At 49.3% G+C, this 25,307-nt stretch overlaps 1 protein-coding gene across 4 annotated transcripts in view; it reads right to left on the minus strand.

Moving 5' to 3' along the window:
- The window catches only part of LOC140418994 (uncharacterized), a 578,165-nt gene extending 553,176 nt beyond the window's left edge, over window positions 1–24,989 (minus strand). The window contains exons 1-2 of one of the 4 annotated variants that reach the window (XM_072502708.1): window positions 24,940–24,989; window positions 23,519–23,602 (exon numbers count right to left, since the gene is read on the minus strand). The gene's annotated coding sequence lies outside the window, so the exon portion shown is untranslated. Of the gene's footprint in view, window positions 1–23,518; window positions 23,603–24,215; window positions 24,681–24,709; window positions 24,905–24,939 lie in introns of those variants that run through there. The other 3 variants (XM_072502707.1, XM_072502706.1, XM_072502705.1) reach the window with 3 other exon arrangements.
- Window positions 24,990–25,307: the final 318 nt, after the last annotated feature.

Here is a 25,307-nt window from a genome sequence, read left to right on the forward strand (position 1 = left end):
TAACTCTTTGGACGGTGGGAGAAACTGGAGCACCCGGAGGGAACGCACACAGACACGGGGAAAATGTGCAAACTTTACCCAGTCACTCAAGGCTGAAATTGCTGAAACATCAACACACTGCTCCTGGTGGTTGATGGTATAGTGGTTCAATAAATATAATCAGTGGATTAAAAAGGTGTGTAATATATAGTAAAACAGAAAATGCGAGATTAACTCAACAGGTCTGGTAGTATCATCGAATCCCTAAAGTGCAGAAGGAGGCCATTCGGTCCATTGCGTTTGCACCAACCCTACAAAAGAGCGTCCCACCCAGGTGCACTTCCCCCACCCTCTCCCCATAACCGCACTTCACCTTTGGACACTAAGGAGCAATTTAGCATAGCCAATCCACCAAGCCTAGACAATCTCATGGGAGAAAACTGGAGCACCCAGAGGGAACCACACAGACACGGGAAGAATGTGCAAACAGTCATCCAAGGCCGGAATTGAACCCTGGTCACTGGAGCTGTGAGGCAGCAGTGCTAACCATTGTGCCACATCTGTGATGAGAGAAACAGAGTTAATGTTTGTTGTTCCTTGTAACAGTTCTGTAGAAGGATCAATGGATTCTAAAAAAGTCCATTGAAGTCGAAATAAGACGTTTTTGTCCATTGAAGCGGTTTGACACAGGAACATGTTTCACTCTGTGTGCAGCTCCAGTTTCATTTACACAGCCTGCAGTCTGATTGGCTGAAGGACCAGAATCCATCCCGTCCTCCCAATCTTCCCGTTGGTCATCCCCTCTCAGACAGGAAATGAGGTGGCGGAACCCGTGCGCACGTGGCTAATGGGAAGAACTCAAAATGATGCAGTCTCAGCCAATGAGGGAGATCTGAGAGCAGCCACGCCCCTCATTCACTCCAATTAGGTGGAGGACCAGCTGCTGTAGTTCGGTCCTGCAGTCCCACCTCCTCTTCCTATTGGTCCAAAGCTACTGTCAATCACTCGCCGGGCATTGTGATGTGGAGCATGCGCAGTGCGGCTCATGCCCACGGACAGACGCTTGTTTGTCTCATCTTCAGGCCATGATGTTGGGTGGGGTTACTGGATTATGGGGATAGGGTGGAGGTGTGGACCTTGGGTAGGGTGCTCTTTCCAAGAGCCGGTGCAGACTCGATGGGCCGAATGGCCTCCTTCTGCACTGTAAATTCGAGGAAATGTGGAGATGTAGGCGTTGCACTGGGGTGGGCACAGTAAGCAGTCTTACAACACCAGATTAAAGTCCAACAGGTTTATTTAGAATCACTAGCTTTTGGAGCACAGCTGAGGAAGGGGCTATGCTCTGAATGCTCGTGATTCGAAACAAATCTGTTGGACTTTAACCTGGTGTTGTAAGACTTCTCACTGTGCCCACCCCAGTGCAATGCCGGCATCTCCACATCCTGGTGTTTAGTAAATTACAGCATGATTTAATCAAAGACAGAGAGGAGTGATTTCTGCTGACTGGGCAGTAAGGACTTGGGACATTGCCTAAAAATTGTAGCCAGGTCACAGAACTCAGTGTGAAATGAGGAAACACTTGACACAAAATCTGGGACACATTTGGAATTCTCTCCCATAAATGACAATTCCTGTGGCAATCCCTGGTGAATCCACTATCTTTCATAGAATTTACAGTGCAGATGGAGGCCATTCGGCCCATCGAGTCTGCACCAGCTCTTGGAAAGAGACCCTACCCAAGGTCCACATCTCCACCCTATCCCCATAACCCAGTAAACCCACCCAACACTAAGGGCAATTTTTGACACTAAAGACAATTTTAGCACGGCCAATCCACCTAACCTGCACATCTTTGGACTGTGGGAGGAAACCGGAGCACCCGGAGGAAACCCACGCTGACACGGGGAGGATGTGCAGACTCCACACAGACAGTGACCCAAGCCGGAATCAAAACTGGGACCCTGGAGCTGTGCAGTAATTGTGCTATCCACAATGCTGCCGTGCTGCCCCCTTATTTGTTGCCGATCCCGAATTGCTCTTGAACTGAATGGTTTGCTGGTCTATTTCAGAGGGCAGATTTACTGCTGTGGCTCTGGAGTCACATGTAGGCCAGACCAGGTAGGGTTGGCAGATTTCTTAAAGGCCATTAGTGAACCAGATCAGTTTCGACACAACCAGTGATAGCTGCATGGTCACCATTACTGATAATAGTTTTCACTGTTTTATGAATTGAATGTAGTTGTTTGGTAACCTGAAATATTCCAATAGCTCCTCAGACCATTACCCTCGGGGACTCAGTAATACCCGCCCAGGCACATTCCCACTCCACCACCATCTCATCCCTGGCTCCCAACCTCCCGCTTTGGTCACAATCCCCGCCCCGCCCGGATTCACTTCTCACTCTTTGTGACCTCAATACAAACATGTTGGACTTTAACCTGGTGTAAGACTTCTTACTGTGCCCACCCCAGTGCAATGCCGGCATCTCCACATCATGACCTCAACTGGACCGTCTTTTCCAGCTCTTGGGGCTCGTACGGCGCATGCTTCAGTCAGTGCTGAGCCCCCAGCCCCCCTTCTTTCACTCCGATTGGTGGGAGGACCAGCCGCTTCTGCTCGGTCCTCCGGCCTGGCCCCTTCCTATTGGTCTGGCCCTGCCGTCAATCACTCTCCGGGCATTGTGACGTTGAGCATGCGCAGTGCGGGCGGTGTCCAGGGACAGAAGCTTGTTTGTCAGATCCACAGGCGGGAGGGAAATGGCGGAAGGAGGGAGAGGCGGAGCCCAGCGGTGGACGGGGACGGGCCTTGAGTCCCCGATGTGGCTCTGACACCGGAATAAGAAGCGCCGGTGCCGGGTTTGTATCTGTGCGGCGGACGCGGCGGAACCGCGTCTGGAGTGAGAGGCCCGTGTTAAGGGCGCATGCGCGGTGCTCCCTGTCAGCAGGAGGAGAGAATGTTGTGAATTTCTCTCCTGGACTGACAGGGATGGATTCTGCAAACTCCTTTTACAGGGGGTTGGGAGGCTGGATTTACACAGAAAACTCAAATCAGAGATCATATCAAGATATAACAGAGTCACTCTGTTCATCAGAACCTGAACATTATCAGAATTTGAGTATAATTGAGCTCCAGGGCAGTCCCGCTCGCTGCATGTGTAGTGGGTGTTACAGTCAGATCAGCCAGGTTCTTATTCGATGGTGGAGCAGGCTGGAGGGAGTGAGTGATGTCTCCCAACACAGACAGAAAGGTCCACTTTTCTCCTGGAGTTTGAGACAAATCAGTTTTCAAAATGATGCAGAGTTTCAGCCAATGAGGGAGATCCGGGCTCAGCCCCGCCCCTCATTCACTCTGATTGGTTGGAGGACCAGCTGCTCCTGCTCGGTCCTCCAGCTCCACTGCTGCTTCTTATAGGTCTAGAGATGCCGTCAATCGCAACTCGGGCATTGTGAGCTGGAACACACGCAGTGCGGGTTCTTGCTCTGGACTCGGGTGGATAAGAGGAGACCCCAACCCCCCCCCCCCCCCCCCCCGCCCCATAAGACCAATTGATTTTATTGTCAGTCTGCAGACAGGAGCTGGAGAACTGAACCCAGGCAGAGGAGAGGGAGGGAGAAAACTGGGAGTGGAGGAAAGAAATGGTGCAGATGGGTTTGGATTTCAGCCCCGGGAGAAGGGACAGTGTGTGGGATGGGGATTTACGTCTTTGACTTTGGTAATCACCATTTACAGGATATTCGAAGGGGATGATTTACAGACGGGCAATTCAAACTAAGCATCGCATCAAGATTCAACAAAGTCACTCGATTATCAGGACCTGAATCTCATTTGGTTTTGCATGTGGAAGGAGAAATGTTTGACTTCTGTCTGGGAAAAGATTTCAAACATCAATGTGACTGAAAAAGCACCGAGACACACACACCCGGGTGAGAGTGATCCAGTGGACTGACTGTGGAAAAAGCTTTAACCAGTTACACAGCTTGAACATAAATCACACCATTCACAGGGAGGAGAAACCATACACGTGGTCTGTGTGTGGACAAGGCTTCAACTGATCATCGAACCTGGAGAGGCAAAAGGACACCGGCACCATGGAGAAACCGTGGAAATGTGGGGACTGTGGGAAGGGATTCAATTACTCATCCCATCTCGAAACTCATCGACCCAGTCACATGGGAGAGGCCGTTCACCTGCTCCGTGTCTGGCAAAGATTTCATTCAGTCACAACACCTGCAGTCACACCAGCGTGCTCACTCCAATAAGAGACCTTTAGAATGTTCTGACTGTGGGAAGAGCTTGAAAAGCAGAAAGAACCTGATGCAACACCAACACACTCACACTGGAGAGAGGCCGCTCACCTGCTCCAAGTGTGGGAAAGGATTCACTCAGTCATCCACCCTAATCAGGCACCAGCAGACTCACACTGGAAAAAGGCCATTCACCTGCTGTGTGTGTGGGAGGAGATTCATTCAGTCATCCACCCTGCTGAGGCACCAGCGGGTTCACACTGGGGAGAGGCCATTCACCTGCTCTGTGTGTGGGAAGGGATTGACTCGGTTAAGCACCCTCGCTGCACATCAACGTGTTCACATTGATAAATGACCTCTTGTTATGAATGTGAGAAGTGCAAGTGAGGTGCAGACACACCAACGCACTCGCGTTGGGGAGAGGCTAGTCACCTCTGTGTGTGAAAAGGGTTCACTCAGTCACAGCACCTATTGTGAGAGCAGTGAGTTTACATGTGGTTGCAGGGGTAGGATTCTGCTGTTCATCACTTTCACTGTTTGTTTCTGCTGATAGTAAACTCCAGCCCCATCTTGGAGGTTATTGAAATTTTAGATGAAGACATTCTCTCTGTGTCTGCGTGGGGCTCACCCCCACAACCAAAGATGTGCAGGGTAGGTGGACTGGCCACGCTAAATTACCCTTAATTGGAAAAAAATGAGTTGGGTACTTTAAATCTGTTTCTTTTTAATTCTAGATGAATGTCAGCTTGGTCAGCTGTTGAGCAAATACACAGTGTCACGTTCCATTTTTCTCCAATGTAAGAGGAGATTAATTGATGTCCTGTTGCGGACTGCTTCATTTTTGGGCACTTTTCTCTTTTCTAATCCTACATTATTTCAGATCTCACAGCTTCAGTCACTCTTGTGGACAATTCCCAGCTCTCCATATCTTGCAGACTGTTGATAATCATAATCTTTATTATTGTCACAAGTAGGCTTACATTAATACTGCAATGACGTTACTGTGAAAAGCCCTGAGTCGCCACATTCCGGCACCTGCTCAGGTACACTGAGCGAGAATTCAGAATGTCCAATTCACCGAACAGCATGTCTTTCGTGACTTGTGGGAGGAAGCAAGTGCACCCGGAGGAAGCCCACACAGACACGGGGAGAACATGCAGATTCCGCACAGACAGTGACCCAAGCCGGGAATCAAACCTGGGACACTGACGTTGTGCAGCAGCAGTGCTAACCACTGTGCTGCCATGCCGCTCATGAGACTGTGTTACACTGTCAGTGTGCTCCTGTACTGCTCTGTATTTAACAGGAGCCTGCAGACTGATGAGACTGTGTTACACTGTCAGTGTGCTCCTGTACTGCTCTGTATTTAACAGGAGTCTGCAGACTGATGAGACTGTGTTACACTGTCAGTGTGCTCCTGTACTGCTCTGTATTTAACAGGAGTCTGCAGACTGTTGAGACTGTGTTACACTGTCAGTGTGCTCCTGTACTGCTCTGTATTTAACAGGAGTCTGCAGACTGTTGAGACTGTGTTACACTGTCAGTGTGCTCCTGTACTGCTCTGTATTTAACAGGAGTCTGCAGACTGATGAGACTGTGTTACACTGTCAGTGTGCTCCTGTACTGCTCTGTATTTAACAGGAGTCTGCAGACTGATGAGACTGTGTTACACTGTCAGTGTGCTCCTGTACTGCTCTGTATTTAACAGGAGTCTGCAGACTGATGAGACTGTGTTACACTGTCAGTGTGCTCCTGTACTGCTCTGTATTTAACAGGAGTCTGCAGACTGATGAGACTGTGTTACACTGTCAGTGTGCTCCTGTACTGCTCTGTATTTAACAGGACTCTGCAGACTATTGAGACTGTGTTACAGTGTCAGTGTGCTCCTGTACTGCTCTGTATTTTGCCTGTAATAGAAAATGACTGAATTTCTGTTCCAGTGGAACCTTTGCTGTTCTGAAATGTGGGTGAATATTTTTGTGCCTCACATCCTTGCTCATATTGCTGCAGTTGGGTGGAAGGGGATGTGTAAAGAGCTGGTCTCTGTGTGGAAATGTGAACCAAGGAAATGGTATCTGTGTGTGTGACAGAAACACAGCCTTGTGCTCACACTCAGAACAAAGATATCCTTATGGTGAGGGTTTGAAAGGGTCAGATCACAAATGTAGTGAAAAAGTTAAATATAAGTATCACCAGTGTAGCTGCAGCTTGTTAGATCAGAGCTGAGAAATGGGAGCTCTGAATCTCTATTATCTCTGTTTCCCAGAACAAATAACTCTACTCTCTCTGTATTATTGCAGAACTGTTAATAAAGTCAGTAACAGACAATCTGTTGTTGGGAGTTTGAATCTCTGGTGTCTGAACCACAAGATTCAATGTTTAAAGTCAACAAGATGAACAAGGAAAGAGATCAGGGCCCAAAACTCCAGCTGGATATTCACAGGAGAAAGTCTGTTATCAAACACCTCGAATGGACAGAACAAAGAAAAATCCCAACTGTCAGAAATTCTCAAATCGTTTGTAAATTTCTTTCAAATGTTGACAGGTTCCTGCAGTCAGTTTCCATTCAATTGAAATTAATGAAAGATGAGAGACTGGGTTGGAAGCAGAGCTGGGCCCACTTGTACTGGGACCCCAAAGCCAGACATCACTTACTCTGACACAGCAAATCCAGGGACCACTCACACAGACACCAAATCCAGGGTCCATTTACACTGAGACACCAAATCCAAGGGCCACTTACACCGAGACACCAAATCCAAGGGCCACTTACACCGACACACCAAATCCAGGGACCACTTACGCTGAGACACCAAATCCAGGGACCACGTACGCCGAGACACCAAATCCAGGGACCACTTACGCCAAGACACCAAATCCAGGGACCACTTACACCGAGACACCAAATCCAGGTGCGGCTTACGCCGAGACACCAAATCCAGGTAACATTTACATTTTGAAGTTGACTTATGGGTACAGATTGTTTGCAATAAATCCCCAACTTTCAATTAAATCAGGTTATACAAGATTTAACTATCTGACAGAATGATCACTTTAAATGGTAAATTCAAAATATTTTTAAACCATTAAAAGGTAGAAAGGTAACACGTTGGGGGCAGCATGATGGCACAGTGGTTAGCACAATCCAAAAATCTGTGCAGGGTAGGTGAATTGGCCACAGTAAATTGCCCCTTAATTGGAAAAAAATAATTCCGTACTCTAAATTTTTTTTTAAAAAGGGTTACAAGTTGAAAGATAAAAAACAAAGTTGAAGGAACAGTAATTGACAGAGAAGTTTATCTTTAACAATTAAACAGACTTCTTACAACTTTCCTCAGTTGAGCAGACGAAAGACATGAAGTAATAATCCCAAAATGTGGTAACATGTTAGCAAAATGGTTCATCAAAACATTAGTTTTATCCCCTCAGCTCAATTTTTCTAATCTCGAATTAGCCAAAGTGTCAAACAATAATTGGTTAACTTAATAGACTGCTGATTTATATTTGGCCTGACATCTACTCGTGTACAAAATGGCATTTTAATCTTTCATGACAATGACTCTGAAGAGAATTAACCTGAAAATGGTTGGGTTACGTTAAAACCATTGATTTGAAAACTACCAACACAGCGGAGTGAAGTGATTCGAGTTCTGTGACCAGGCTGCCGGTACAGATGGCAATGGGCGGCCATGTAGAGTTGACAAGAGACTCTGTGAAATATCAATTTAGTATTGAACTGAAAGTTCATAATTTTGTGAATGAGTTCTTGGTGATTCTTAAGAAAAAATCATTCATGGGATGTGGGTGTCGCTGGCTCGGTCAGCATTTATTGTCCATCCCTAATTGCCCTTGAAAAGATGGAGGTGAGCAGCCTTCCTGAGCCGCTGCAGTCCAACCATGTTAGGAAGGGAATTCCAAGGTTTTGATCCAGCTGCAGTGAAGGAATGTCGATATAATTCCAAGTGGAGATGGTGAGTGACTTGGAGGTGAACTTCCAGGTGGTGGCATTCTTGAACCAAAGGAAAACATCACAGACGGTGCTTTCAAAAAGGGGCATCACAGCCCCAAAGATCAGTGACATGTCTGAAGGTATTTAAATGCCAGCCATTTATACGATTTGTTAACATCAGCAGGAGCAAACCAAATATTATCAGACTAACAATCCTGGATGTGATTAACAGCAGCGAAACTAATGAATCCAACCCCTGCAGTTACTTATGAATTCGCTGGTGTGTCAGCAGGTTAGATGGCTGAGTGAATCCCTTCCCACACACTGAGCAGGTAAACGGCCTTTCCCTACTGTGAGTGCGTTGGTGGATCACTAGGTTAAAGGACTTGGTGAATGCCTTCCCACAGTCGGAACAGGTGAATGGCCTCTCCCCTGTGTGAGTTCGCTGGTGTATCAGCAGGTTCGATGGGTGAGTGTATTCCTTACCACACACAGAGCAGGTGAATGGTTTCTTCCCAGAGTGAACCCGTTGACGTGCAATGAGATTGGGTGAAGACCTGAACCTCTTTCCACAAGTGGTGCAGCTGAACGGCCTCTCCTCGCTGTGTGTTTGCTGGTGTTCCAGCAGATGGGAGGACCGAGTGAATCCCTTCCCACATACAGAGCAGCTGAATGGTCTCTCCCCAGTGTGAACTCACTGGTGTGCAGTGAGGTTGGATGAAGACCTGAACCTCTTTCCACAGGAGGTGCAGTTGAACGGCCTCTCTTCGATGTGGGTTTGTTGGTGTGACTGGAAGCAGGATAACTGAGTAAATCCCTTTCCACACACAGAGCAAGTAAATGGTTTCTCTCCAGTGTGAATGCGTCGGTGGTTTTCCAGCAAGGATGGATAATTGAATCCTTTACAACAATCATCACATTTCCATGGTTTCTCCATGGTACTTGTGTCCGTGTATCTCTCCAGGTTGGAGATCAGTTGAAGCTTCGAAGACACACACAACACGTGTACAGTTTCTCCCCACTGTGAATGGTGATGTTTTTTCAGACTGCGTACCTGGTTAAAGCTCTTTCCACAGTCACTTCACAGGAACACTCACACCCGAGTGTTATGTGCGTCTCGCCGCTTTTCCAGTCACTGATGCTTGAAATCTTTTCCCAGAGACAGAACAGACAAACATTTCACCTTGCACGTTCAAATTTTGATGATGTTGAGGTTGTAATGGATTGAGTGATTCTGTGAGAGCTCGATGTGATGTTTGGTTTGAGTTTTCTGTCGGCCAATCCTCCACTTCCAATATCCTGTAAAAAGAGTTTACAAAGGTCATCACTGTCAGTCCAGGATATAAATTCTGAACAGACAATTCTAGTTTATCTGGAACATCTTTTCCTCTCTTGTTCCCCCAAAGCTGTAAATCCCCGTCCCACAAACACTCCCTGGGCTGAAATCCAAACCCATCTCACCATCTGCACCATTTCGTTCCTCCACTCCCAGTTTTCTCCCTCCCTCTCCTCTGCCTGGGTTCAGTTCTCCAGCTCCTGTCTGCAGACTGATAATAAAATCAATGGGTCTTATTGGGGGTTTGGGGCCTCCAGCGGGTGTTCGTGAATCCTCCCCGCCCACCTGACAGGGTTTCCTTCCTTGCCAGAGATCAGAGTCCTCATTGATTTGAGTGCAAAGTGTGAGCACATATTTCTTGTCCCCCTCCCCTATCCTGTGATGTGAACCATCCTCCAGTGTCTGAAGCAGGATGGTGCCCATTAACCTGGGCCTGTTCCCGGGAGGGAGGGAGAAGCCCCGTAGCTGCAAACCAGGGAGATGACAATGATTGTGAAGGGTTTGCGGATCCACAAAGTGTTTCCAAATCCTCCCACCCACCGCCTGACGCCGACTTCGCTTCTCCAGGACAAACAAGCGCCGAAATCCATGTCCAGCAGCCACACTGCGCATGCTCCGCATCACAATGCCCTGGGTGTGATTGACGGCAGCTGCAGACCAATAGGAAGAGGGGGCGGTGTTGGAGGACCTAGCGGGAGTGGCTGATCCTCCAACCAATCAGAGTGAATGAGGGGCGGGGCTGATCCCGATCTCCCTCATTGACTGAGACTCTGCATCATTTTGAGTTCTTCCCATTGGCCACGTAGGAGCGGGTTCCAAAACCTCATTTCCTGTCTGAGTGGTGTTAACCAATGGGAAGATTTGGTGGACCGGATGGACACTGGTCCTCCAGCCAATCAGACTGCAAACTTTGTGAATGTAGATTGAGCTTCACACAGATTAAAACTTCTTCCTGTGTCAAACCTCTAACACTTTCTTTCTACTTCTTTTCACTTCAATGGACTTTTTAAGATTCCATTGACTGTTCTACAGAACTGTTACAACAAGCAACAACAAACATTAACTTTGTTTCTCTCGCCACAGATGTGGCACAGTGGTTAGCACTGCTGCATCATAGCGCCAGCGACCTATAAGTCCATAAGACATAGGAGAATTAGGCCACTTGGCCCATCGAATCTGCTCCGCCATTCAATCATGGCTCATATTTTCTCATCCCCATTCTCCTGTCTTCTCCCCATAACCCCTGATCCCCTGACCTGGGTTCAATTCCAGCCTTAGGTGACTGTGTGGAGTTTGCACAGTCTGTGTGTTCCCACAGTCTGTGTGTTCCCTCTGGGTGCTCCAGTTTTCTCCACCGTCCAAAGATGTGCAGGTTAAGTGGATTGGCTATGCTAAATTGCCCCTCAGTGTCCAAAAAAAGGTTAGTTGGGTTACGGGGACAGGGTGGAGGCATAGACTGAAGTAGGGTGCTCTTTCCAAGGTGCAGGCTCGATGGCCCAAATGGCCTCCTTCTGCACTGTAAATTCTATGATTCTGTCGGATTTTCTCTCTCAGTTTGATCTGATGGGTTTGTCTGGTGCTATTTCCCTCGTACTGTCCATGTGTTTGGGTATTTTAGGGAGCAGGTAGAACTTCCTTAGTTCTACCTGTTGTTTTTGGTTAATGTGTCTGGAGTCTTTGAGTTCTTCCAGTCCGTCTCCAATTCTTCTTCCTGTCTCGGGTGTATGGGTCTAGGTAGCTGTGTGTTGTGATTTGTGTTGTTTAGTTGTCTGTCTGTCTCCAGAAGGTATTGTTGTCTCTCGATAATGACAGTGCTGCCACCCTTGTCTTCTGGTCGTATGAACATATTTCATTACTGTGACAGGGCAGAGACCTGTTTGAAAGATTCAAACATGGGAGTTCTGGGAAAGATGGGCAAGGGTTTGGGAGGTGACAACATGTTCAAAGAGTTTGGAGAGGCGAGGGAGGCTGAAGATGGGGCAGTAATTTGTAAGGATGGCAGGGTCAAGGGTTTGTTTTATTGAGGCGGGGGTGATGATGGCAGATTTGAAGGACAGAGGGACAGTACCTGAAGAGAGAGAAATGTTGACAATATCCATGGACACAGGGTAGTTGGCTGATCAGTAGCTCAGTGGGAATAGGGTCGATGGAGCAGGAGCTAGTCTCATGGACAAGATGAGCTCTGAGAGGGCATGAGGGGAGATGGGAGAGAAACTAGAGAAAGATGTGGGTTCAGTGCTCGGGAAAGGATGAAATTTAGAGACAGTTTGGTCCGGTGGGCTCGTGGAAGGGAGGGAAGCAGCAGAGGCAGCTGATCGGATTTACTCAATCTCAGTCACAAAGAAGCTCCACAAGCTCCTCACACGTCTTGTTGGAGGTGAGGATGGAAGAGACAGTGGAATAATGGAAGAGATAAGCTGCAGTGCTGGGCTGAGAGGTGGCAAATGGAGTTTAATGTAGAGAAGTGTGAGGTGATTCACTTTGGAAGGAATAACAGGAATGTGGAATATTTGGCTAATGGAAAAGTTCTTGAAAGTGTGGATGAGCAGAGGGATCTAGGTGTCCATGTACATAGATCCCTGAAAGTTGCCACCCAGGTTGATAGGGTTGTGAAGAAGGCCTATGGAGTGTTGGCCTTTATTGGTAGAGGGATTGAGTTCCGGAGTCGGGTGGTCATGTTGCAGCTGTACAGAACTCTGGTACGGCCGCATTTGGAGTATTGCGTACAGTTCTGGTCACCGCATTATAGGAAGGACGTGGAGGCTTTGGAACGGGTGCAGAGGAGATTTACCAGGATGTTGCCTGGTATGAGGGAAAATCTTATGAGGAAAGGCTGATGGACTTGAGGTTGTTTTCGTTAGAGAGAAGGTTAAGAGGAGACTTAATAGAGGCATACAAAATGATCAGAGGGTTAGATAGGGTGGACAGTGAGAGCCTTCTCCCGCGGATGGAAATGGCTAGCACGAGGGGACATAGCCTTAAACTGAGGGGTAATAGATATAGGACAGAGGTCAGAGGTAGGTTCTTTATGCAAAGAGTAGTGAGGCCGTGGAATGCCCTACCTGCTACAGTAGTGAACTCGCCAACATTGAGGGCATTTAAAAGTTTATTGGATAAACATATGGATGATAATGGTATAGTGTAGGTTAGATGGCTTTTGTTTCGGTGCAACATCGTGGGCCGAAGGGCCTGTACTGCGCTGTATTGTTCTATGTTCTAGACAGGGGAGAGCGAGAGTACTTCAAAAGGAACAAACTTGTGTCAGATATTAAAACGTTTCAGCACACTGCATATCTAACACAAATCTAATTTATTTGACTTTTACGCAGAATATTAGCTCCTGTAAATGGGCTGGAGTTTGTCATAAACAGAAAGAGACCCAAATGAACATGGTTCAGTCCTGAATGTGAGGAACAGCAAAATCCAATCACTGTGGTTACTTGTGGCCTCGCTGGTGTCTCAGCAGGTGGTATGAAGTGGTGAATCCCTTCCCACACTAAGAGCAGGTAAACGGTCTTTCCCCATTGTGAATTCGCTGATGGTTCTGAAGGGCAGATAACTGAGTGAATCCCTTCCTACACTTGAAACAGGCGAATGGCCTCTCCCCAGTGTGAATTCGCTGATGTACAGTGAGCTGAGATGAGTGTCTGAACCCCGTCCCGCAGTTAGAGCACCTAAACGGTCTCTCGTCAGTGTGAACACGTTGATGGCACATCAGTTCCCCAGAACGTTTATAGCACTTCTCGCAGTCTGGACACTGAAATGGTCTCTCATCAGTGTGAACTTGTTGGTGTCTCAGCAGGTTGGCTGAAATTGTAAATCCCTTCCCACACACTGAGCAGGTAAATGGTCTCTCCCTGGAGTGAACTCGTTGATGTGTGGACAGAGCAGATGACTGAGTGAATCCCTTCCCACACTCTGAGCAGGTGAATGGTTTCTCCCCAGTGTGAAGGCGCTGGTGTCTCAGCAGGTTCGATGAATGAGCAAATCCCTTCCCACACTTGGAGCAGGTGAATGGTCTTTCCCCAGTGTGACTGCGCCGATGAGTTTCCAGCTTGGATGGGGAAGTGAATCCTTTCCCACAGTCCCCACATTTCCACGGTTTCTCCTCAGTGTGACTACATTTGTGGCTTGTGAGGCCTGATGACCGACTGAATCCTCGTCCACACACACAACACGTGTACGGTTTCTCCCCACTGTGAATGATGCTTTTTCCTTCCATGTTCAAAATCCGCTTATATTCAGGATATGATAAATAGAGGACTCTGTCAGATCCTGATGTGATGCTTGGTTTGAGTTTCCGGACTTGGAAGCCTCACCTTCGAACACCCGGTGAAACTGATTGGAAACAGAAAATAGGGAGTGAGAGAGAACCCACAAAAACACAAAGGCAGGTTGTGAAATTGAGCTGAATGAATCTGGTCATTTGGGGGTCTGGCACTGGGAAAAAGTGACCATGAAAACTGCTGGGTTGTCATCAAAACCCAACTGGCCTCTTTGGGAGGAGAGAGAAAGAGGTGAAGAGGGATTTTGTATATCGACAAGACATAATAAGAGAGTAGTTGGCAAAACAAATTTGATCTTGAGCTTCATAAACAGTAATATTGATAAAGAAACTATGCTTCTGGTGGCACAGTGATTAGCACTGCTGCCTCACAGCGCCAGGGACACGGGTTCAATTCCGGCCTTGGTGACTGTCTGTGTAGAGTATGCACCGTCTCCCCATGTCTGCGTGGGTTTCCACCCGGTGCTCGGTATCCTCCAACAATCCAAAGAAGAACAAGTTACTTGGATTGGCCTTGATAAATTGCCCCTTAATGTCCAGGGATGTGTAGGTTAGGTGGGGCTATGGGGTCACAGGGACAGGGTAAGGGTGTGGGCCTAGGCAGGGTGTCCTTTCAGAGAATCAGTGCAGACTCAATGGGCCGAATGGCCTCCTTCTGCTCTGTAGGATCAGCCCCACATTGGGTGGATCTACGGGTTAGTATGGAGAGAGGGCAGCGTCCGTTATGGAGGTTGGATGTGGGACTATTCGCAGACGAGGAGGTCTGTGGGCGGGTGAGCAAGTCCATCCAGAACAATCTGGAAATAAATGATACAGAGGAAGTCTCGGCAGCAGCGGTGTGGGAAGCTCTGAAGACAGTGGTTAGAGGGGAATTAATTTTGACTTCCGGGTGCGGCTATGCAGAGCTAGGTCGCATATTCGGCAGCTCCTGCTTGGAACGGACTTTTGGGCTCTTTTACAGGGCCCCCACGGCATTTGTTTGACATTTCCCGGTGTGGGAAGAAGGCGGCAATATTCCCCCGACAGTGTCCCCCAGGAAGGGTATGTCTCTTGGTTGCCAGACACACGCAGAAACAGTGAAAGATTTGGCTGCAACTACAGGATAAACAGGGCCTCTTCCAGCATGCAGGCGGGGGAAGGGCAAGCTTAAAGCTGCAAGCTGACCTGAGGGCCTGTATCAAAGGTGAATTCTAGCAGCAGAGGGAACAACTGTGAAAAGACCTCATCAAGGCCACTGAAGGGACTTCCGGTTGCGGTGATGCCTAGCTAGCCGCACGCTTCGGCGGCTCCAGCTCCGACGGACCTTCGGGCTCTTTTAAGAGCCTCAACGGGGAATTTTTTGACGACGCAACCCGGTGTGGGGCGTGTGAGAAGGGAGTCCCCCCCAAACGAAGGAGGAAAAAACCGGCGGCGGCGGCTGCAGCGCGAGGAATCGTCGACCAAAGGGTCAGAAAGAGAGAAGTACAAGATGGCGGCGGAGAAAGCGCAGGCGACATGGGGGCCTGAGCATGAAATTGTGAGACGGTGCGTGGAGCTGCTGAAGAGGGAGGTGCTGACCCCGTTGCTACAGGCAATTGAGGGGCTCAAGGAGACATTAAAGACCCAGGAGACAGAGCTCCGTGTGGTGGAGCAGAAGGTGACAGATATTGAGGACGAGATCCTGGGCCTGGCGGTTAAGACACAGACGCACGAGGCACTTCATAAAAAGTGTACTGAAAGGATCGAAGCCCTAGAAAATGGAGCCCGAAGGAAGAACCTTCGGATACTGGGTCTCCCTGAGGGTGTGGAAGGAGTGGACTGTGGAGCGTACGCAAGTACGATGCTGAGCTCACTGATGGGTGCTGAGGCCCCTACGGGCCCCTTGGAGGTGGAGTGGGCAAATCGGATTCCGACGAGAAGACCAAAAGCGGGAGAACCACCCAGGGCGATAATCGTGCGATTTTACCGCCTTAAGGATAGAGAAGAGGTCCTGAGATGGGCTAAAAAGGTGCGGAGTAGCAGATGGGAGAATGCAGTGGTACGGGTATACCAGGATTGGAGTGCGGAGGTGGCGAGAAGGAGGGCGAGCTTCAACCGAGCCAAAGAGGTGTTGCATAAAAGGAAGGTGAAGTTCGGGATGCTGCAGCCGGCAAGACTATGGGTCACGTATCAGGAGAGACACCATTATTTCGAGACGGCGGAGGAAGCATGGACCTTCATCAAAGAAGAGAAATTGGATCGGAACTGAGGGACTGATGCTGCAGGAAATGTTATTGTTAATGTTACGGTGGAAGTTAATTGAGAAGTAAACAGGGAAGGGGGGAGACATTGGGGAAATGTGGGCGCCGGTGAGGGGGGAAAGACGGGACATAGTTGGAGAATGGGGAAGGGGAGGGGGAGGGGAAAGGGAGCTGCGCCATAAGAGGCGGGTCAGGTAAAGGGATGTTCCCGCACCAGAAAGAATAAGGCGGGAAGACAGGCGCAAGGCGGATGGGAGTTCCCCACATGGGGGGGGTCGAGGAGTGAGCAGGAGTAGCCGGGGTCAGTTGAAGTCAGCTGACTTACAGAAGTAATATGGGGGGAGCAATCAAGCTAGAAAGAGATCTAGCGGGGAGGGGAGGAGGGAGGGAGAAGGGGGGGGGGGGGGACAACTGGGTTGCTGCTGCGGAAATCCAAAAGGAAATGGCTAAAGAGTGGGTGGGCGGGGATGGTGTGCGACGCTGGGGGAGCGAGCGGGAGCGCGGAGGCGGGATATGGGACTGGCCTAGAGAAGGTAATGGCTAGTCGACACGGGAGGGGGGCAGGTAGCCCCCTAGTGAGGCTGATCACGTGGAACGTGAGAGGCCTGAACGGACCGATAAAAAGGGCCCGAGTGCTCGCGCATTTGAAAGGACTAAGGGCAGACGTGGTTATGCTCCAAGAGACGCACCTAAAGGTGGCGGACCAAGTTAGGCTAAGGAAAGGATGGGTGGGACAGGTGTTCCACTCAGGACTGGACGCAAAGAATAGAGGGGTGGCCATTTTGGTGGGGAAACAGGTCGCATTTGAAGCAAAGAACATCGTAGCAGATAGCGGAGGTAGATATGTAATGGTGAGTGGCAGGCTGGAGGGAATGGAGGTCGTGTTGGTTAACGTGTATGCCCCAAACTGGGACGATGCGGGATTTATGAGACGGATGCTGGGGCGTATACCGGACCTGGAGGTAGGAAACTTGATTTTAGGAGGGGACTTTAATACGGTGCTGGACCCGGGGCTAGATAGATCCAGCTCAAGGACCGGAAGAAGGCCGGCAGCGGCCAAGGTACTTAAGGGGTTTATGGACCAAATGGGGGGAGTGGATCCATGGCGATTTCTTAGACCTAGGGCTAGGGAGTATTCCTTCTTCTCCCATGTCCATAAAGTGTACTCCCGGATAGATTTTTTTGTTTTGGGAAGGTCGTTGATCTCTAGGGTGGAAGAAGCTGAGTACTCAGCCATAGCGGTTTCGGATCATGCCCCACATTGGGTGGACCTGGAATTAGGAGAGGAAAGGGAGCAGAGAACACTCTGGCGATTAGATGTGGGACTGATGGCGGATGAGGGAGTGTGTGCAAGAGTGCGGGGGTGTATTGAGAGATACCTGGAGGTCAATGACGACGGCGAGGTCCCTGTGGGAGTGGTATGGGAAGCACTAAAAGCGGTGGTCAGAGGAGAGCTGATCTCCATTGGGGCCCACAAAAGGAAAACAGAGGCCAAGGAAAGGGAAAGATTACTGGGGGAGATTTTAAGGGTGGATAGGGAATTTGCAGAGACCCCGGAAGAGGAATTGTACAGGGAGAGGAGACGACTCCAGACGGAATTTGACCTTCTGACCACCAGAAAGGCGGAGGTGCTGTGGAGGAAGGCACAGGGGAGGAGGTATGAATATGGGGAAAAGGCGAGTCGCCTGTTGGCTCATCAATTGCGAAAGAGGGCAGCAGCGAGGGAAATAGGAGGAATTAGAGACGAAAGGGGAGACACGGTGCGAAGGGCAGGAAAGATAAATGAGGTGTTCAAGACCTTCTATGAGGAACTGTATAGGTCTCAACCCCCAGAGGGAGAGGAGGGGATACGGCAGTTCCTGGACCAATTGAGGTTCCCGAAAGTGGAGGAGCGGGGGGTGGTAGGCCTGGGGGCACCGATTGGGGTGGACGAGGTTATTAAGGGACTGGGAAGCATGCAAGCAGGGAAGGCCCCAGGACCAGACGGGTTCCCGGTGGAGTATTACAGAAAATATGTGGACTTGTTGGCCCCGTTGATGGTGAGGACGTTCAATGAGGCCAGGAAAGGGGGGACTCTACCCCCGACGATGTCGGAGGCGACGATATCGTTAATTTTGAAGAGGGATAAAGATCCGTTGCAGTGCGGGTCCTATAGACCCATTTCATTATTGAACGTGGACGCCAAATTGTTGGCAAAGGTACTGGCATCGAGGATAGAGGACTGTGTCCCGGGGGTGGTGCACGAAGACCAGACATGGTTCGTAAAAGGGAGACAACTGAATGTTAACGTGCGACGACTATTAGGGGTGATAATGATGCCCCCAGTGGAGGGGGAGGCAGAGATAGTGGCGGCAATGGACGCAGAGAAGGCATTTGATAGGGTGGAGTGGGAGTATTTATGGGAAGTGTTAAGGAGGTTTGGGTTTGGGAACGGGTTTATTAGCTGGGTTAGACTTCTTTATGGGGCTCCAACGGCAAGCGTAGTTACAGGTCGACATAGATCGGAGTATTTCCGACTATATAGGGGAACAAGACAGGGATGCCCGCTGTCTCCATTGTTGTTCGCGTTGGCAATTGAACCTCTGGCCATGGCGTTGAGAGACTCCAGGAAATGGAGAGGGGTGATTAGAGGGGGAGAAGAACACCGAGTCTCGTTATATGCGGATGACCTATTGTTATACGTGTCGGACCCAGCGGGGGGAATGATAGAGGTTATGCGAATTTTGAGGGGGTTCGGGGATTTCTCGGGGTATAGGCTTAACATGGGGAAGAGTGAATTATTTGTGATACATCCAGGGGACCAGAGTAGAGAGATAGAAGGCTTGCCTCTAAGGAAAGTGGAAAGAAACTTCCGATACCTGGGGATTCAGATCGCTAGGAGCTGGGGAACCTTGCACAGACTTAATCTGACACGGTTGGTAGAACAAATGGAGGAGGACTTCAAGAGGTGGGACATGCAGCCTCTATCGCTGGCGGGCAGGGTGCAAGCAATTAAGATGATGGTCCTCCCGAGGTTCTTATTTGTATTTCAATGTCTCCCTATACTAATCACTAAGACCTTTTTTAATAAAATAGACAGGAGCATCACGAGCTTCGTGTGGGCAGGGAAAGTTCCGAGAGTAAGGAGGGGGTTCCTTCAGCGTAGTAGGGACAGAGGAGGATTGGCACTACCGAACTTGGGCGATTACTATTGGGCCGCCAATGTGGCAATGATACGTAAATGGATGATGGAGGGTGAGGGAGCGGCGTGGGAAAGACTGGAGAGAAAGTCCTGTAAAGGGACGAGTTTAGAGGCGCTGGTGACGGCGCCGCTACCGATCTCACCTAAAAAGTTTACCACGAACCCGGTGGTGGCGGCAACATTGAATATCTGGGGACAGTGGAGGCGACAGAGAGGGGTGCGGGGAGCCCTGGTGGGGTCCCCAATCAGGAACAACCATAGGTTCGCCCCAGGAAGAATGGATGGAGGATTTCAGAGCTGGTTCCAGTTGGGAATTAGGAGGGTGGGAGATTTATTTATAGATGGGACTTTTGCGAGCTTGGGAGCATTGGAGGAAAAGTATAAGTTGCCCCGGGGAAATTTCTTGAGATATATGCAGGTGAGGGCATTTACTAGACAACAGGTGAGGGAATTTCCATTGCTCCCGACACAGGGGATACAGGACAGGGTGCTTTCAGGGGTGTGGGTCGGAGAGGGCAAGGTGTCAGAGATTTACCGAGAGATGAGGGAAGAGGGGGAGGAGTCGGTGGGCGAACTAAAAGGAAAGTGGGAAGAAGAACTAGGGGAGGAGATAGAGGAGGGTATGTGGGCTGATGCCCTAAGCAGGGTAAATTCCTCTTCCTCATGCGCCAGGCTTAGCCTGATTCAATTTAAGGTGCTACATAGAGCACACATAACGGGAGCAAGATTGAGCAGGTTCTTTGGAGTGGAGGACAAATGTGGGAGGTGTGGCGGGAGCCCGGCAAACCACGCACATATGTTTTGGGCATGCCCGGCACTGGAAGGGTATTGGAAGGGAGTGACGGGAGTGATTTCGCGGGTGGTGAAGGCCCGGGTCAAACCAGGCTGGGGGTTAGCTCTATTTGGAGTTGCGGAAGAGTCGGGAGTGCAGGAGGCGAAAGAGGCCGACGTTGTGGCCTTTGCGTCCCTAGTAGCCCGGCGCAGGATCCTACTCATGTGGAAGGAGGCGAAACCCCCCAGACTGGAGGCCTGGGTAAATGATATGGCGGGGTTCATTAAACTGGAGCAGATAAAGTTTGCCCTGAGAGGATCGGCTCAAGGGTTCACCAGGCGGTGGCAGCCATTTCTCGACTACCTAGGGGAACGTTAGAGGGAAGACAGATGACCAGCAGCAGCAACCCAGGGGGAGGGGGTTTAGTTTAGGTCAAAGATAAAGGGGTTTTGTTACTTGTGTATTGTTTAAAATTTCTGTATTGTTATTGTTGCGTTTGCTTTGTAAGAGGGGAAAAATTGTTGTTTGGGAAAAAAATTTCAATAAAACATTTATAAAAAAAAAAAAAAGAGGGGAATTAATTTTGATACGGGCCCGTAGAGAAAAGGTGGAACGAGCAGGGAGGGATAGGTTGGTTAGGGAGATACTCCAAGTGGATCGGAGATATGCGGAAGCCCCGGACGGGGGGTTATTGAAGGAGCGGCGGAGGTTACAGATGGAGTTTGGGCTGTTATCTACAGGGAAAGCGGTGGAACAACTGAGGAAGGCAAGGGGAGCGGTGTATGAGTTTGGGAAAAAGGAGAACGTTAGCGCACCAGCTAAGGAAAAGGGAGGCGGCCAGGGAGATAGGGAGAGTAAAGAACAGAGGTGGGAATGCGGCCCTGGACCCAGTGGGGGTGAATGAGGTGTTTAAAGACTTTTATAGCAAGTTATACGAGTCGGAACCCCCGGCTGGGGTGGAGGGGATGAGGCAGTTCTTGGGCCAGTTGAGGTTCCCGAGGGTGGAGGAAGAACTGGTGGAAGGGCTGGGAGCCCCAATTGAAATTGAGGAAATAATGCAGTGGCTGGAGGTCATGCAGTTGGGCAAGGCCCCGGGGCCGGACGGCTACCCGGTGGAATTTTACAAGAAGTTCTCGGAGATATTGGGCCCACTGCTGGTGAGGGCATTTAATGAGGCAAGGGAGAGGGGAGTCCTTCCCCCAACAATGTCGCAGGCCTCGATCTCATTGATTCTGAAACGGGAGAGGGACCCTGAGCGATGCGGGTCATACAGACCAATCTCTCTATTGAATGTGGACGCCAAACTGCTGGCTAAGATATTGGCCACAAGGATAGAGGACTGTGTCCCGGGGGTGATAGGGGAAGACCAGACGGGATTCGGAAAGGGCTAGGAACTCAATGCTAATGTTAGAAGGCTCTTAAACGTTATCATGATGCCCTCAGAGGGAGTAGGCCTTTTGTCGGGTGGAGTGGAATTATTTGTGGGAGGAGTTCGGAAGGCTCGGGTTTGGTCAGGGCTTCATTGATTGGGTACGGTTGCTGTATCAGGCACCAGTAGGAAGTGGGCTTACGAATCGGCTGATGTCGGGCTATTGTGACGGTTACAGAAAGTGGTGAAATGATGAAAGCGGCCACAGGCTCAGGCTGACTCGCTGACTGTCCAATAATAACAGTGAGAGTCTCAGTGGGACAATCAGACAATAATAGTGGAGATGGGGCCCAGAGGAGAAACAGCAAAGGATTCACTCACTTTGAGAGTGACAAACATAGTGTCTGTTCCAATAAGTCAGGCTGCAGTGTGTGAGTGAACACATCATTGGATCCAATGTAGAATCATAGATTCCCTACAGTGCTGAAGGAGGCCATTTGGCCCATCGAGTCTGCACCGACCCTCTGAAAGAGCATCCTACCGTGACCAATCCCCCACCCTAACCCTGTAACCCCACCCAGGGACAATTTAGCACAGCCAATCCACCTAACCTGCACAACTTTGGACTGTGGGAGGAAATCTACGCAGCCACGGGAAGAATGTGCAAACTCCACACAGACAGTGACCCAAGGTCAGAATCAAACCTGGTGCTTGAGGCAACAGTGCTAACTACCGAGCCACACCCATAACTCTGTCATGATTAGACAATACCCTGCCTGTTATTCCAAATCTGATGTGTGTTACTCTGTTACTATTATTATTAGACAACAACCTATCTGATATTCCAATTGTGGTGTACGTTACTCTGTCACTATTATTATTAGACAACAACCTATCTGATATTCCAATTTTGGTGTGTGTTACTCTGTTACTGTTATCATCAGACAATAATAGGAGGGCAAGATGCAAGGTAGCAATGATATTTTGAAGTTTCTGTGTTACAATGAGTGTCACTGGGAGGTGTGTGATAAAATAGGAATGGAAACATCATGACAAAGGGTGGCACGGTGGCAGTGCTTAGCACTGCTGCCTCACGGTGCTGAGGACCCAGGTTCAATCCTGGCCCTGGGTCACTGCCGTGTGGAGTTTGCACATTCTCCCGTGTCTCCATGGGTCTCACCCCCACAACCCAAAGATGTGCAGACTAGGTGGATTGGCCACTCTTTTGAGGTCCACCAACAAAATAGAACAAAGGAAACAAACTTAGGGACAAAGCAAAAAGGGCCGCTCCAGTTAGGGGCACTGCCCAAACGTAACAAAGATCAGCAGAAACTAAAAAACATCTGATAGGAGTGCATTTAAAGGGGTCGATAAAGCGCCCAACCTCTGCGGTACCCAGCAGGCATGGAAGGCTTTGATGGTGCCCATGGACACTGCGTGCTCCCTTTCTAGGGCACCCAGCTGCGAATGTAGCTGCGGAAAAGGAGTAAATAGTCTGACCGGATGACCCCCTCGGTCGCCCGCTGCCTGGACCTACTTTACCAGGCCCAGAGCAGGTTCACAAGGAGGTAAGTGGCGCTGGTTCACGAGGTCTTCGGCCCAAGTAGGACTCAGTAAAAACACAGTCCGTGCTGCAACCCTGGAACGACCACCCAATAGAATCCACCTCCTCCCTGCTGGTGTGTGGGAGTCCAGGAGGGGGCTCAGCAAACACACTGCCCACTCGATCCCTCTGCTCTGGAACAAGCACACTGGTTAGAATAAGGAGGATTTTGTCCTTGCTGAAGGCAGATGTTATCAGTTGGGAAGACTGGGCCAGGCACTCAACCCGGGAGAGGCCCAGCAAACAAGCAGTCCAAAGGGTTTTACTCCCATCTTGTTTTTGAAGTTACCTCCTTGTTGTTGTCCTTCTCTCCTCTCTCCGTCCTTCTCTCCCCTCTCCTTCCTCCAGGCAGCAACCAGCACTGGACACAGGCAGAAAACTGAGCAGCAGCAGCAGCAATAGAGAGAGAGTGAGAGAGACAGCAGCAACAGCCACTCTCCACCACGGCAACAAGCTCGTAACACCAAAGTCTGCACTGGGAGTGCCAGCTTCGGATTGGCCACACTAAATTGCCCCTTAATTGGAAACAAATAATTGGGTACCCTAAACTGATCATAAAAAATAATAATAATAATACTCACCTCTGTCACAATTTCAGTGTTTTCAAGTTTACAATCTCCTGCTGCAACCTTCGGCTGGAAAGATATCAGAAGCTTTGGAAGCAGCTGTAAAAGGAAATTACAATGGTCAGAAATGTTAGTCGAGGTTAGAAATTAAGATCAGACAAACATTTATCTTGGTTTGAATTTGCTGGGTGTAAATCCTCTCCTAACCCCCGGTAAAAGGACTTTCCAAAATCCATCACTCTTCGAGTCCAGGATAGAAGTTCCAAACATTCTCTCCCCTTGTTGCCAGTCCCAGGATTTTTTTTTTTAAATTCAGAGTACTCATTTCATTTTTTCCAATTAAGAGGCAGTTTAGCATGGCCAATCCACCTACCCTGCACATCTTTGGGTTGTGGAGGTGAAACCCGTGCAAACACGGGGAGAATGTGCAAACTCCACACGGACAGTGACTCAGAGCCAGGATTGAACCTGGGACCTCGGTGCCGTGAGACAGCAGTGCTCATGTCCCAGGATTATTTAATGAGGGTTTTACTTGCTTTGGAGGCAGTTCAGTGAAGTTTCCCTAGTCTGATTCCTGGGATGGGAGAGTTTGTTTTATGGAGCAAGATTGAGCCTGATTGGTCTGTACCCGATGGAGTTTAGAAGAATGAGAGGTGATCTTATTGAAACATCTAAGATTCTGAGGGGTTTTGATGAAAGAATATTTTCCCACCTGGGGATTCAAGAACTAAGGGGGACAGTTTAAAGATAAGAATTCTCCAATTTGACACTGAGATAAGGAGAAATGTCTTCCCTCAGAGGGTCATCAGTCTGTGGAGAAAAGCAAATTACTGCGGATGCTGGAATCTGAAACAAAAACAGAAAATACTGGACAATCTCAGCCTGTCTGACAGTATCTGTGGAGAGAAAAGGGAGCTAACGTTTTGAGCCTAGATGACTCTTTGTCAAAGCTGAGTTTGTGGAATTCTCTTTCCCAGAGAGCAGTGGCGCTGGGTCACTGAATATACTCAAAGCTGAGTTCGTCTTTGCGTTTATTGAATGGCAGAGCAGTGTCAATAGGCCGAATAGCCTACTCCTGCTGCTAATTCTGATATTATTCTTCTGTTCTTCCGATTGCCACACATGCCAGTAGCACCTCCCCGCGCTCGGGGGGGGAGGGGGGGGGGGCTGTCAATCATCGAGACAATGATTTTCTCTTCTGGTCACCGGAATCCTGAAGCACCGCCTCTGTTACGTCATCAAGATGGCCCCTCAGCCGCGCCGCTAAACAAAGATGGCGTCCGTGGAACTGTGCCTGATACCGGATAAAAGCTCTGCAGCTGCAAACGTGAGATTTGCAGGGTCTTCTTCCGGGCTTGTGACCAGCAGAGGGTGTTTATGAAGCCTTAACTCCCTCCCCACCCCGCCTCCCGGCTCCATTCCTCCCTCCGCCTCACCGCCCGAAACAGCCGCTCACGCAGTCGCAGACCTCCTAGCAAAGTGACACTGCGCATGCTCCAGATACAACCCAACATTGCATCTGCGCACTGGGCTCCGTGGAATGAATAGGGCACATTCACAGACGCAGGGAATGTTGGGTAATAGCCGCACCATTGAAACAGTTAATACACAATAACGTGGTCACCAATTGCGAAAATAATCAAACAATTTATTGTCAATGGGTATTCTCCGTAACTCAACTTGATCAAATGCTGCTCTCCTGTGGAACAATGCAGAACTTAAAGGTTTTTATCCCCAATGGGTCCTTCCTCTCTCCTCCCCAGAAGATGCAAACTCTTGCTGGGTTCAATTCCAGAATCAGTAA

The sequence above is a fragment of the Scyliorhinus torazame genome, chromosome 5 (assembly GCF_047496885.1).
Source record: "Scyliorhinus torazame isolate Kashiwa2021f chromosome 5, sScyTor2.1, whole genome shotgun sequence".
In the NCBI taxonomy this organism is placed as follows: Eukaryota; Metazoa; Chordata; class Chondrichthyes; order Carcharhiniformes; family Scyliorhinidae; genus Scyliorhinus; species Scyliorhinus torazame.